The sequence below is a fragment of the Budorcas taxicolor genome, chromosome 5 (genome assembly GCF_023091745.1).
Source record: "Budorcas taxicolor isolate Tak-1 chromosome 5, Takin1.1, whole genome shotgun sequence".
In the NCBI taxonomy this organism is placed as follows: domain Eukaryota; kingdom Metazoa; phylum Chordata; class Mammalia; order Artiodactyla; family Bovidae; genus Budorcas; species Budorcas taxicolor.
In genome coordinates this window covers 54,000,605-54,014,917 of record NC_068914.1, presented here as the reverse complement: position 1 = coordinate 54,014,917, position 14,313 = coordinate 54,000,605, and the positions used below count along the sequence as shown (strand labels likewise).

The window sequence follows — 14,313 nt, the reverse complement described above, 5'->3', positions numbered from 1 at the left end:
TTCAGAATGGGCCTCAACAGCACAGAAATTAATACAAAGGATGGACAAATTCGTCTGAACCTTAGGAGACAAGAGAAATGTAAACGAACAAAATTGCTGTTCAGAAATGCTTGTTAGGAGGGCTGTTTTTTTGCAGGATTCTGTCTGTTCACCACAATAGCCTCCCTGGTGGACTCTGTTGGAGAACTGGGTTACTCTAATGGTTCTAACGAGGCATTTTGACATGACTGTTCTCCCTCAAATGATACCTCTCTTCATGGCCCCAAATCTAATTCCGCAGTTTGCAGTCATCTCAGTTGTTCTGAAGAGAGAGTTGTCCTAGCTTCTAGTCTATTTTTATTCTTCAGTCTTAAGACATATACAGAATCTTTAAGATTTTACACAGTTTCAGAAGAAAGCAGTTGCTGTTTTAAAAAGCATACCTCAAGTAGAAGAACTATGTGAAGTTACCTGTAATTTCACAGCTATGGGATGGGGGAAGAATGAGTGACTGAAAGATAACATTTCAAAATGGATGTTTTGGGAGAAAGGGAATTAAGGAAAAGTACTTATTTTAGCACCTTTTACAGATATACATTTAATTCATTAATTTAGGAACTTCAACAGGTAAGATTTCATTCACTCAAATGTCAAATTAAGCAAGCATTTTATGTTATCCAGTTGAAGTTGCTTTTCAGTGCTAAATATTTTAAGCTCAGTTTACATTAGATTACTTGATGTGTCAGCATGGAACAAAGGCTTTGGACTCAATCCCAAGTTTTCTTTGCTATCAGACTGCCATCTGGAATAATATAAACTAATACTGCTAACTGACCACCCATGAGGATATTCTCTCTTCACTTTAAGGTCATCTTACTAAATGGATGTTCATCAGCAAACATTCCCCTCAGCTGTTTTCCTTCCTAATACCCCTTTCTGTCAGGGTCACCAATGAATCTGTTTCCATTGGCCACCTTCCCTTTTGCTGTCCTCTAGTCACTCAACCTGACATTGCTTGATTTTGGTAAATGTGTCTTCAAGTATATTTTATCTTTCACTTTTTTCTGCCGCAGTCATCTGCGTGACCCCTGTCCTCACCACTTCCACTTCCAGTACGACTTGCGTCTCTACTGTATTTGCTACCATCACTACCATCATCCCACACCATGGTCTCCCATACCACCTCTATCCCTTCTACCTCCAGTTCACCACTGCCATCTCCACTATGTGAGATCATGCCTTAAATACTTCTGTCATCTCTTTCGAAACAGTCTGACCAGAGATTGCCATAATCTCTCCAAAGTCCAATGTCAATCACATAGTAACGACAAGCTAATCTTTGAAAGGCCCCAGCCCATCTTCCTGTCTTTTCAGAAGCTCTATACTTGGCCCCAGCTATCCAACTATTTTTCTTCAACTTCACTACCTACTTAACTTTCAGAATATATTTTGAATTTGACACATACTTTCCATTTATAGGGTCATCATTCTAGTCCAAGAAGGGTGACCAACCATCCTGGTTTCCTCAAGACTTGACTAGTTTTAGCCTCATAAGTTCTGTATCCTGGGAAACCTTGGTCCCAGGCAAACCATGACTATTGGTATCCTGAAGTCTAAATCATCATAATTCTGGATCTAGGCTTCTGTAATAGCCTCCTGACAGCGACTTTGTTTCAACTCTTGCTCTTTCCTTGACTCTTCACATAAAAAGGCAGACTGATAATTTTAAATTGGAACCTGCTCATGAGACGATCCTTCTCAAAGCCCTCCCATGTATTCCCATTTCACTTAAAATAATCTGGATTTCTTATGCTAAGAGGCTTTATATGATCTGACCCCTCCATCTCCTACCACTGTTCTCCCAATTTTACCTTCTCTCCTCCAAACCTGTTAGGCACACATGGACCCAGAGCCTTTGCTATGCTCTTCCGTCTGCCTGCAGTCTTCTTCCCCTAGATACTATCAGGGACTGCTCCGTTAGTTTACTCAGCTTTCTGCTTAACATAACACTTCTTTAGAGAGGTGTTATATGGCCATGCTATTAAAGAAGTCCCGCCCACTCCTCAACACTCACACCACCTCCCCCTCACCCTGCTTCTTTCCTATCCTGGCACATATCACCAGAAGGTCTGTTTGGTTGAGGGTTTCCCCACCAGAATAGGAGACCCTCAAGTGCCAGCAGACAGAGTAGAGCCACATAGGCCTGGTGATGGAATAAGTGCAGCGTCCTCAGTATCCTCAGGTTGGGTTCTTCAGGGAAGCAAACTCAGATTTGCATGTGGGAGGTTGACTGGGATGTGTCTTTTGAATCAATACCTGTGAGAGACTGTAGAAAGCAGAATGGTTTGGGTGAAGTTGGGCTTTGGTTCAGTCATATCAGAAGCTTCAGCTGATCCTATGGGAAGTTTTAGAGCTATGATAACTCTTCAGAGTTGATCTAAATTCTGATGAGGGATGAGATTCTGTGCTCCTAAATCTACCAGTCTTTCCCTACATCTTGCACCATGGGTCCCCTCAGCTGTGATGGAGATGCTGAGAAGGGGGAACTCTGTTGCTCTGAGCTGTTAGCCATCAACACTCTTGGCCAGTGAAATCAGAGTCTTCATTATGAGGATGGTCCAACACTGTGTGTGAGTGGAGGCGTCACTGCAGCAATGACTGTCTTTATGAGCTGTCTTCTTTCCCCTCAGCAGATTTTTGCTTAGTTAGGGAATTCATCTACAATGACTTTGGTACCTTATGATTAATCAAATTACCCCTAAGTATGAAGCCCTTAGTCCAACTTCCATATCTCTAATTCAGTATCTCTGTAGAACACAAGGATTTCTGCTAGTAATTGCTTGATAGCCATTAGCCAGTAGTATGGTGCCTAGAAATGATATTTTCTCCTATTCATGTATGTGAGTTTCCCCCACCCTAAACTCCAGAAGAACTGGGGTTTTACCTAATAAGGCACATAACAGGGACTTAGAAAAACTGTTGGTTGATGGCATTGAAAGGAGAGCCTTACCCATCTTACTCTGTAAACAGTTTGGGCACTAGAACTCAGGATGGCAACAGAGTTTCTAGTTTAGCCAAGGAGTCCACTAATGAGTATGTTTGGAAGTCCGTTTTTGTTCCTAGCGCTGTAGACACGGCTCTGTTAGTCCTTTCATAAAACTGGAAATGAAACATTTCTGAAAGTACAGTTTTTATACGATAGACCCCATAGAGTTACAGCCAACAGATGAGTGCTTTTGCTGATGTGATTAGCTCGTGAAGGGACCTTATTACCATCAGGAATCTCAGCTTTATGTGTAATTTATTTTAGTCAATTGCCTTGATCACTAGGTGGAACTGCCAGTTAGTGTTAGACAGTTCCAACTGTGAGATTCAGAGAAATTAACCTGCTCTTTTAGAATATGGAGCTGACAATCAGAAAGCACCTTTGTTCTGAGCAGCTTGATAATTCTGATAATTTTAAAAGCACCCACTGAATAGAGTAGATGTGAATTAAGGACTTAACATAGACAACTACAGCAATATCTTTCCTTTTTGAAAAGCATTATAGATATTAGAACAGAGGTCATCTCCATTGGGTAAATAAAAAACTTGATTAAAAGGAATATTTATTTGATGGCTTTTATAGCAGCATCCATCATTTTAAGTGTAAGAAGAGGTGTTCACTTTAATGACCTTTGCAAATGAGGCTAAGTTCACATGCTTGTTGGAAATATTGTACTTTTGAATGAGTTTTAAAAAGGTACCTGAATTGGCTCAATGCTGTGACATTTTAAAAGGACATATTCTATTTATATTAATCTTAAGATTTTTCTATGTGTTAAATTGGTGATAAATTCTCTGAATAGAAGGTTTTTCTCTGAGGTTGAGAATCTATTTAGAGGTGACAGACAAATGGCAGTCCAACACTCTCTCCAAACGAATCTGGACTCTTTGAATGTTCTCCATTTGTAAAAATATAAAGATGCTATTCATTTATAGGAAAGGTCAATGTCAGGTTTTTAATTTTAATAACATAAGGGTGATTTTAAATATATCCTTTGTGTGGTGATATCTTTCAAATTCATTTAATTCCCATAACTCCTCTTCTACCCCTGAAAGTGAAAGTGAAGTCTCTCAGTCGTGTCCGACTCTTTGAGACCCTGTGGACTGTAGCCCACCATGCTCCTCTGTCCCTGGGATTTTCCAGGCAAGAGTACTGGAGTGGGGTGCCATTTCCTTCTCCAGAGGATCTTCCCGACCCAGGGATTGAACCTGGGTCTCCCACATTGTAGGCAGATGCTTTACCGTCTGAGACACCGGGGCAGTCCTAAGGCATCTGCCAAATCGGCATTTCTGTCTAATGGTCCAGATGGTGACAGTGTGAAATGTTGCTGTGGATGTACCCAGGTTAAAAAGACTGAATCTGACCTAGAGTGCAAATGGACAGCGACTCGTTTAGGTGAATAAGACTATGTTATTTTAATATTTATTTTGTGAGGATACTATTTAATTTGGATTAACTTTATATTCAGCCTCATTCATTGGTTTCTTACTAAGCAAAGATTGAGTTCCACCAAGACTTGTCCAGAGTCTAGTCTAGGCTCCATAGATTCCTAGAGGGATAGGATGATTTTAAAGAAGTTCAGATTGCAGTGGAGAGACAAATTTAAACACAATAACAATGTCATGTGTTAGCCTCACTGAACAGGGAGCGCAAATGCTCTGGCAGAAAGAGGAGAAGGTTGACGTTTCCAGAGTCTAGTGATAGGACTAAGGAAGGAAGACTTTATTGGAGGTTAATATCCCCCAATAAGTAAGATCAGTTTTTCCAGCCAGGAAGGTTTTCCTTCTCAGGGAGGGCTGGGTGAGAGAGGGTGAAAGGTCTTCAGACCCGAGTTCTGCCACCAACCACCTTGGAGGGAGGGCATCTGGGGTGGTGGGGGTGCAGTGCTCCAAGCAAGTTCTTCCTGAACCATTAAACTAGATGCCTCATATCTTTTTTTCTTTCTGTGAGGATTGCATGAATGAGAATCACCTGTGAGCCCAGGGGAGTTCACAATCAGGGAGGAGAAGCCCAGAAAGAAGGGGACAGAAAGAGCAAGGCAGAAGCTAGGCTAGTTACACAGAAGCTGGCAAGGGGAGAAAAGCCATTTAAAAGCAAGGTTAGGAAGGGACAGTTAGGGATGGACATGTGCACACTGATATATTTAAAATGGATAACTAACAAGGACCTATGGTATAGCATAGGGAACTCTGCTCAATGTTATGGGGCAGCCTGGATGGGAGGGGAGTCTGGGGGAGAATGGGTACAAGTGTATGTATGGGTGAGTCCCTTTGCTGTTCTGAAACATCACAACATTGTTAATCAGCTATACCCCAATACAAAATAAAAACCTTAAGAAACAAACAATCGAAAGCAAGATTAGAGTGGTCAGGGGTCCAAACTCAGTTTTCCACTTCTGGCTTCAGCTTGCCAAAGGGTCTGCCCATAACAAATAGGAGCCTTGAGAAAAGATAAAAGACAAGAAAAAAAAAGCTGATAAATTGAGATTTATCAATAAATTGAGACAAAGCAGTGGGGAAAAAATAGAGAAAGGAATAGAGGGGAGAAACTAAACCTGGAAAAGAGTAAAGGGGAAAAATGGCCAGTTTGCTTATTTTATCTGCCATTAGCAAGAGGGCGGAAGGAGGGGAAAGATAAGGAAAATCAAATAACTTGGGACTGGTGAGGAAAGAGGTGGGCGGATTTTGAGGTGTGTGTGTGTGTGGATTCACCTCATAAGGAATGAACTGTTGCCTAGGGAGGGCCTCGGTGCTGGGACCCTAATTACTTGTTCAACTAGGAAGAACCCAGGAGAGGTATTTGCCATAATTCAAATCCACAGAAATAAAGAGTTTGATGTGAACCTCAAATGACAGAGAAAATGGATATATTTTGCAGACTGTATCAGACGGAAAAGGATGAGGCGCTGCAGTGATTTCCTCCAAGCAAATGAAAGCCAAATCCTGTTAGTTCTCTTCAGGGTTGAAACAGGATATAGGTCACATGGCAATTTCATTGAAAAAAAAAACCCAAAAAACTATGAAATGTTGAAGCTGCATTAACAGCAGCAGAGAGATTTAGCATTAGGATAGGGAAGCGGAACAGGCGGAAAGAGAAAGCTGTTGAGAGGAATATGAGCACTCCACTTTGCAGCCACTTTTAACCCAGAATAGAAACGCATCCTGGCTATTGCTGGAACAGTCAGAAGCGTCCTTGATATGTGTGTCAACAAATCACAAGGCAACATGAGGTGTTAAGCAAGAAAGGAAAGTGAAGTGTTTGGGGTAGGTGGCCGCTTGAGAAGGTGACAGTTGGATTCTTCTGGGGGAGATGAGAAAATTATCATTGATTAAATGAGGAAATTAGCATCAGCACTACATATTATTTATGGTTCTTCGAAAATGGATTTGAACATGCACCAGACATTTAGATAAGCTAGTCAGAAAGGGGAAGAATTAAGGTAAAAATTCCAGGAGAAGATGGCAGGGCGCCAAAATCTAGAGGCAGAATGAAATCTTACAATAGAGTACAAGTACTTTACAATAAAGAGGGAAGTGAGTATTCCTGAAGGGACCGGCTCGAGGCTTCCTGATACCCACCGATAGGGGAAGAATGTCATGGGGGGTGGGGGAATGGATTGTTGGAAAAGGGGTGGACTGTAGGTTAGATGTGTGAGTGTGAATATATAGCAGGGGAAAAAAGACTAACTTTTGTGACTGTTCCTGGCTCTTATGATCCACATGAGCAAGAAGAATTAAGACAGCAAAAAAGAGAGGAGTTAGGTTAAACAAAACAGCCTTTTTGAGAGACTCTTGGAAAGGGTGGTCCCACTTGAACAGATTTTTGACCATACAAAGGGCAGCCTATGAAGAAGACACTAGAGGATGAAGGCCTTGGAGATACAGAGGAAAATGCTAAAAGTATTATATAAAGATTTACTGCAGGAGGTATCACACTTACACAGCAGGAATGTTGCTACATGAAAGCAAAGTCATTTTGGGTTGCAGAAAATAGAACCAGAACTATTGCATATTCTTAATGGCATCATGGTCTGTTGTGCTTTCAAATCTTTGAACATCCTGCTTCCTTTGCCTGGTATAACCTCCTTCCTTTTGTTTTACTACTGGACTCCTCCGTTCTCAGCTGTCATCTCTACTGAGTCATTCCCTGGCCATGCTCAAGAGAAACTGGCTCTTCTTCCCTCTTTGCATTTCAATGGCACCTTTCCAAACTCTCAGTATAGCACTTGTAATATTGATATTCCTAAAGATGTCTGTTCCCTCTTTGCCTCTTTCATTAGCAAGACCTATATTTTCATCAGTTTGGACTAACAAGGGGTCTGCCATATGGCAAAAAGCTGATATAAAATTAGAGGTCAAGAGCAGTTGTGTTTTACTGTGGGAAAGGGACAGGATAGGGAAAATGACATTTTTTTAGTTTTTGTATTATTGTAAGAAAAAATTGGAATTAGTTGGCCAACACACTGATGGGGAAAAGTGGAAAGCTATGCTAAGTGTATGAGTGACATTAAAAAAAATAGAACTGTCTAGCACATAGCTGATAAAAAGTTTCTTTAGGTTTAAGATATCATTTGAGTTTCTTATTAAAGGCAAAGGGAATATGGAATCAGAGTCTTGGGAATCAAGCTTTCTGGGAGAGGATACATGCCAAGGACAATGTAGAAATATCATTAGTGAATAACTGGACAGGAAAAAAATATAAAAGAGTCAGAGAGAAAACAGTACTGTTTGGGAACAGGTTTTAAACATGATATGTGAGTAACATTGGGAATTTGGCTAGTTTGGTTGGAGAGAAACTCTAACTAGATTCATAGATAATAGTGCAACTACGTTTTCTAGTAAGAACTGGTAAAATAAAATGAAAAAAAAGAGCTTTGAAATATTAAACCTATACTTGAAGTATATTAATATCTTTTCTTGCTAGTTTAATATCAGTAGAATAATTTGAAAGTTTCTACTACTTCTTTACTATTCAACATTGAGCAACTGGCTCTTGTAAAGATGTGAAAGAATTCTCATTACTTGATGATACAATAGCTAAGGTGGAATATCTGAATTTCTGAATATGTATAAATCCCAATTATGACTATGGTCATTTCCAGGGACATTATCACCCTCCTAGATGGAATGCTGGGAGAACTGTAAGGATCCCTTGAAATGAAGGAAAAAAATTCAGTCCATCTTCTGTACCACAAGCGTCTTGCATCTACTTGACAGTTTGAGTGTCACTATGGAAATAGTAATATAATTAGATTGTGGGTAATGGAAACAAACTCTTACTCATGCACAGCCCAGTTAATTCAGTTTTCAAATAAAGATGAGACTATCTGGAGTAGCAAATTATAGGCATATAGATTAGATATTTGAATTTAGATTTTCATCTTGGCTATGTAATTGACTTGAAGCAATGTTAAGAAATTTGCTTGGCTTGAGTTATCCCCTTCACACAACAGATCACCAGTCTCAAAGGTGATAAGTGAACACCTCTAACAGCATCTATGTGAATCTTAGTTTCTTAGTGAAACTGTCCCATCTGCGTATTACTTCTTTTTTAGAATTTTTGGCTTTTCTCTCTCCAGTGGTGATCTGTTCTCATTCGTTTCTCCTTAAAGGTTATGCAGCTAATTAGTGTATTTCTCATGTAGACCTTCAGTGCATTGCATGTTGTGCTAGACTTACATAGGAAGTCAAGATTATCTCTAAGCATATTTGGAATTCAATTTGCCAAGATTTCACAAATTGTTCATTTTGCAGAAGCAATTTTGTTTCCATCTGGTTTGCCTAGGGGAAAGTTCACTGGTGTTCATTGTTAAGAAAATCAGAGCATCATTTAGGGAATTCAACAGTCCTTTGCATGGAAATGTGGGTATCACTACATTACACAGTACAAAAATATAGTTTATCTGCAAATGAGTATGATATGAATTTGAATGGAAGCTATCCTCTTCAGACAAAGAAGTACATAGGTATATCTTATTTGCTTCATTTTGCATGGATTCAGACTGACAGATGCAGTGGCCCTGCTGAGATGTCAGGGTTCTTTTTTATGTAAAGGACATCATAGCTTTTTATGAGACATGATGACTAAAAGAACGTAAGAACATGTGTCATGCAATTGTAACTCAGGGTATTTTAAACTACAGTACTTTCCCTCTTTTATTTACAATAGCATTATGGTTTTCACCTTTTCCACATCGTATTTTTAATGAAGGAAACTTAGTTTCTAGAAAATGTGACTGAAAAAATGGACTGATAAATTTTGGTCAGTTTCACCAAATGATTTTTTTTTAATCATTTTATTAGGATGAGTTTTTATATATGATTTTCATATATGGTTTTACTATGCAATATTCTGCTTCTAGAGGTCAATACAAAAAATTTTTAAGAGGAGTTTTTCATATTTGAAAATCTCATAAAAGTAAGTTTGCCAACACTGTACCCTAAAGTAGCTTGCAAATTTCCATGGAAATCTATTTCAGAAAAGTAGTACCTTGATTGTTCAATAAATTCTGCAAAGGGACAAATCCAGAGCCTGAGGTAACCCTTATTTCCACTGCTTTGAAATGCATATTCTTGACAAATAAATGAAAAAAATTACATAAGAAAAATCACCATACAAACTTCAGATTATCCCCCAAAATCTTTCAACTAGGAGAAAGAATATGTGAAATCTAAGGGAAATCATTTCGAATTTGAAGCTAGAAAAATATGTATGAAATTGTGTTATCTGCAAAAATCCTATAGGTCCTTGAATATTTGAAAAGATTTGGTTGAATATAATGAATCATAGATCATATGACTACTTTTATGAGATAAGATAGAAGAGGCTTACAGGCTTAAGCTCATGGGAAAAAAGACAAAAATATAAAGAAAATATGTAATAGTATAAAAGATTACTTTCAAATTTACCCCAAGTGAATTAAAGGCAGAAAAATGAGTCAGTGATGTCCCTTGTTGGTTACAATGGTACAAGTTAAGGTGGGAAATCTTTCTGAAAGAAGTTGTGTACAGCATAAATTAAGAATAACCATTTTCGTGTGAGGGTAAATTTGAACTGCTTACAGAGGTAACCAGAGACAATTTTTCCTGATGTCATTGAGTAAGAGTTTCCTGTGCTTACAAATAAGGTATATCGGAAAGGAAAATGGGTCAGAGGTTAAGTTTTTATTCCTAAAATGTGCGAGGTTCCCCAAACTGATTTTTAGAGACAGTGCCATGATTAACACTGCAGTGAGACTATCGAGTTCAAATCTTGACATATCATGTCATGTCTGGTTGTGTGATCCAGGAACATTTTTAACCTTTGGGTGACTTTGTATCCTTATCAGTAGAATTGTTGTTCAGTCACTAAGCCATGTCTGACTCTTTGCGACCCCATGAACTGCAGCACACCAGGCTTCCCTGTCTTTCACTATCTCCTGGAGTTTGCTCGAACTCATGTCCATTGAGTCAGTGATGCCATTCAACCATCTCATCCTGATAATAAACTAAATTGAAGGACTGTTGTGAGGATGAAAGAGTTAATATATGCGATGTGTATACAACAGAAACTGGCACACAGGAAGTGCTCAATTAATGTTAGTCGTTGATTGATACCAGACTGCCATTCATAGACCAGCTTCTCTAATTTGGAAGCTGGGTACTTCATATAATTTATTCCATATCTTCATAGCCCTGAAATACAGGTTATCATTATCTCCATTTTATAATTGGACAGACCGGGGCTCAGCCCTGTGGAGTAACTTTGTTAAGGTAAGATGCTCCTTCGAACCCAGAACGCAGGTTTGTTAAGCATTGAAGCCCCTGCTCTTTCTTCTCTGTGGCAAATACTGTGAATTTTAATATTCTTTTTATATGGGGTCATTATTCAATCATATCTAAGACTAATCCAGTAAGATACTATTAGCACGATGTGCTGAACTGGGAAAAACAATTCAGATGGCAGCATGTCCCTGGTGGACGTGTTCACAGCCAGGTTCTTCAACTCTAATCTTATGCATCATCTGTTAAGCAATTTGTAATTGCTTTCATGTCTTCCTGAGTGTGCAGGAATCAGCAGGCTACAATTCCTAAATGACTGTCTCAAGGTCTTCCATGGATATCTGCAGACTGTTGAAATGAAAGGGTTTCTCAGAGGAGCAGAAACATGTTGAAACAAACTCCCCACTTCTCCTTTCTGATCCTGAGGTTTTCTGAGTTAAATATATCGACTGAAAGGAGATGGATGACATCACCTTGAATCAGAAAGGATAATCAAATGTATTCTTCTCTTCTCATAGGGATTCACTGAGGTCAAATAAGGAAAAAAATAGGTAAAAGGATAAGCTTTCTGTAAAAGGGAAGATAAATAAATGCAAGAAAGGGATTATTTTAAGCAAGGAATTAGAAAAATAAAAAAGTAAGCCGCCATCTCTAAACACACGAGAAGTGCTATATTCTCTGGACTCATGTGGCCAAAGGTCAACAGATGTGGTACAAGGATGGCTCTGTGGCTGAGGAGGTAGTGGAGATATTGAGCTGGTATGGGACAGGGATGGTACCAGTTATGGGAGAGGGATGGCTCTGTTAGGAAGTCAAGGTGCAGAGCTGGGGTCTCAGGCCAGGTAGACCTAGACTAGAAACCCTGGTTTGCCACTGCCCAGCTGGGTAACTTTGGGCAGGTTGTTTTATCACCCTAAGCTGCGGTTCCCTACTGGATAAAAGGGGATAACGATAGTACTGATCTCAACTGGTAGTTCTGAGGATCAAAAGAGATGAGATGCATCAAAGGGCTTAGAATGATGCCTAAAACATGGTTTAAGTGCACATTGCATGCTCGTTATTTTATTCTTATCCATAAAAAATTACAAATCAGTTTTTACAACATACTATTGTATCCATCTTTGTGTGTTCCTCACTCAGCTGGTGTCAGGTGCAGTGCCTGGCACAAAACACTTGTGTTTTCATTGTATTAATGACTGGAAGGATAATGTCATGCGAATGCTTATATAATTTATTATTATTATTTGGCCACACCACTTGGCATGTGCAATCTTAGTTCCCCAACCAGGGATCAAATCTGTGCTCCTGGCGGTGGAAGGCCAAGTCTTAACCACTGGCCCACCAGGGAAGTCCTGCATGGACTTCCTACTCTTGTCAGTCCTTTTACGAGCTGATTCTTAGACACACAGATGGGCCACAGACACGGACAGCCAGCCGTGGGGACTGGTCAAATGTCTGTGGAAATGCCGTTCCGGCTGCATGTGCCCCCTGCCTACGGTCCTCCTTCTGCAGGGAGGCTCGGGGTCTTCTCATACCGTGGGTCTCTCAGAGTTCAAATCCACTGAATCCTACCCTGGGGTAAACATGGTTTGGATTTTGTTCCCCACTTCACCTGTCAGTGGCCTTGAGCTTGGATCAGCCCAGGAAGGAGTGCGGCTTGAAGTGGTTTATTATACTTGGCTGCTAACTGGGAGGAGTGGAAACGGAAATCAGAAAGTTCCAGAGGAAGCCAGGAAATATGCTAGCTTAATGGCAAAGATGAAGGCCATTTTCTTCACTTCCTTTTCTTCAGGACATTGTTTTTTTCCTTCAGAGATTTCTTTTCTGAAGAAAGGACCTGACTTTTGGCTTTATTTATAAGCAATTTAGAAAAGTACTAGATTCTTAAGGAGATGATGGAATCAGAAAAATTGAAGCAATGCAGGCTGGTAGGCATGGTACTATTTTGGAGAACATAAAATACAGTATATAAAGCATTTAAATTAAGTTTGTGGTGGGGGAAAAGGAGGGTGTTAAAATGATCTCAAAGGGAAATGAATTCTGTTTTAACCAATATGTCCAAAAACAGAACTTAATGTTAGCCTTTAAAATTAGTGCATTTTTCTTTTTTAAAAAAATTAATTTAATTGGAGGCAGTTTTTTGCCATACATCGACATGAATCAGCCATGGGTGCACATATGTACCCCCATCGTGAACCCCCCTCCCCATCCCATCCCTTTGGGTTGTCCCAGAGCACCCACTTTGAGTGCCCTGCTTCATGAATTGAACTTGCACTGATCATCTATTTTACACACAGTAATACACATTTTCAATGCTATTCTCTCAAATCATCCCACCCTCAGCTTCTCCTATGTAGTCCAAAATCCTGTTCTTTACATTGGTGTCTCTCCTGCTGCCTTGCAAGTAGGATCGTCATTACTGTCTTTCTAACTTCCATATATACACATTAATATACTATATTGGTGTTTCTCTTTATGACTTACTTCACTCTGTATAATCGGCTCCAGTTTCATCCACCTCATTAGAACTGATTCAAATGTATTCTTTTTAATGGCTGAGTAATACTCCATTGTGTATATGTACCACAGCTTTCTTATCCATTCATCTGCTGATGGGAATCTAGGTTGCTTCCATGTCCTGGCTATTATAAACAGTGCTGCGATGAACATTGGGGTACATGTGTCTCTTTCAATTCTGGTTTCCTCGGTGCGTATGCCCAGCAGTGGGATTGCTGGGTCATAAGGCAGTTCTATTTCCAGTTTTTTCAAGGAATCTCCACAGTGTTCTCCGTAGTGGCTGTACTAGTTTGCATTCCCACCAACAGTGTAAGAGGGTCCCCTTTTCTCCACACCCTCTCCAGCATTTATTGCTTGTAGACTTTTGGATCGCAGCCATTCTGACGTGAAATGGTACCTCGTTGTGGTTTTGATGTGCATTTCTCTGATAATGAGTGATGTTGAGCATCTTTCAAGTGTTTGCTAGCCATCTGTATGTCTTCTTTGGTAGTGCATCTTTCTATAATTTCATTTATTGCCCTGTTTGCTCACTTCTCAGTTAATATATCTCGAACTGGAATCACTTTCAATGGCCTTCACACCCTCACCCGTCTGTCTAATTGAAAACAGAGTACTATAAATCATTTCTTCAAAACTTTTCCAAATTCTTAGTTTCACTGTGATATAGTTTTGTGGACTCTGCCTCCTAAATGGAAGCAAGAGCCTTCAACTCACAGTCATACTGCCAAATGATTAGCTTCCTAAACCATAGAGCTAATATGGCCACTGGCAGCTTTAATACCCTCCTGGCTCCCAGCTATCAGAATAAAATGACAGCATCCACATTCAAGGTACTAAAATATTACCCTTGTTTATTTTTCTGACTTAGCCCCTGCCTTCCTCATTTTCCTCTTACATGTACTAGATCATAGCCAGATGTTGTTTCTCTTTGAAATGTCTCAAATGCTCACCCTTCTTCCCTGATTGCAAATCCTTATTCTTGACCTGTTGAATTCCTAATCATCCTTTATA

The 14,313-nt window shown here is 39.7% G+C and overlaps 1 protein-coding gene across 1 annotated transcript in view; it reads right to left on the bottom strand.

Moving 5' to 3' along the window:
* The window catches only part of SYT1 (synaptotagmin 1), a 229,175-nt gene that overhangs the window by 113,286 nt on the left and 101,576 nt on the right, over window positions 1-14,313 (bottom strand). The window lies entirely within an intron of this gene.